General features: G+C 48.3%; 1 protein-coding gene across 3 annotated transcripts in view; it reads left to right on the top strand.

Annotated features, from left to right (window-relative positions):
• The window catches only part of WWC1 (WW and C2 domain containing 1), a 155,180-nt gene extending 155,101 nt beyond the window's left edge, over window positions 1–79 (top strand). For all 3 annotated transcript variants that reach the window (XM_043596305.1, XM_043596319.1, XM_043596312.1), the window contains one exon: window positions 1–79. This exon is cut by the window's left edge and continues 707 nt beyond it. The gene's annotated coding sequence lies outside the window, so the exon portion shown is untranslated.
• Window positions 80–989: the final 910 nt, after the last annotated feature.

Genomic DNA, 989 nt, shown 5'->3' with positions numbered 1-989 from the left:
CACTGAAGTGAGTGAGGGAGGGCTATGGAAAGCTCCTTTCAGTTTTATCTCCATCAATAAAGTGGCCTTTCTGAACGAATTTTCTCTCTCTCTCTTTTCTCTCCCTCCCCTCACTGCATCTGTGTTTCCCTAATTTTTGACCTGCCCCTTCCTAACCATTTCCTCCTGCCCATCCCCCTGTGCAGGAGACGGTTTTTCTTGGTTTTTCTTTTGCCAGAACCACCACTCATTCTATCATTAGATTAAAAGGACTGCTCAGCCAGGGCTGTTGCAGATAATGGGACATCAGCCTTTAACAGACAAGTAGCCAATCCCCTCTTCCTTTTTCTGACATTATCCTGTGCAACCTTCCTCCAGGTACATGGCACCACCAACCACATCAGAATCACTTTGGGCAGCTTGTTAAAAATACAGATGCCTGAACCCCATCCCAGACCCACTGGCCCACCACCCTTTCTCAACTGGGATGGGCCCAGAGACCTTCTTTTATCCATGCTCATATGCACACTAAAGTTTGAGGGACCTACCCGTAAATGTGAATGGAGCTCAGGCAGAGACAGAGGCAAAATGGTGTGGCCCTGAATCCCATGAGAAAGTCACTTAGGTGACACTAATATGCATGACCTTCTCTAGGCCACTGGGGAGAGGGTGACAGAGGGAGTCAAGTCCCCTTCACTTGGCTGTGGAGGCTTTTCCCCTAATATTTCAGCTAATATTTGTTAGCTGAATATTTCTTACATTGGAGGAACCTATAATGGTGTAGAATTCACCATTATTCCCCACATGTGTCCAGGCCCTCCTTTCCAACTATCCACTCCAGTGTCTCACCATCAACCCAGGGCCTCCCCCCACCCCCAGGACTGCACTCTCTAAACACACCGGCCATCTGTGCATTCTCTCTTCTGCTGTGAAACTCCACTCCACGCGTTGAAGGTTGGTTTTGCAGTGTCTTCAAAGGAGTATCAGTGCTGTCCCTGACCAATCACAAC

This window comes from Prionailurus bengalensis, chromosome A1 (genome assembly GCF_016509475.1).
Source record: "Prionailurus bengalensis isolate Pbe53 chromosome A1, Fcat_Pben_1.1_paternal_pri, whole genome shotgun sequence".
NCBI classification, from domain to species: domain Eukaryota; kingdom Metazoa; phylum Chordata; class Mammalia; order Carnivora; family Felidae; genus Prionailurus; species Prionailurus bengalensis.
The sequence above is the reverse complement of the archived record's forward strand: the minus strand, read 5'-3'. Positions and strand labels throughout refer to the sequence as shown.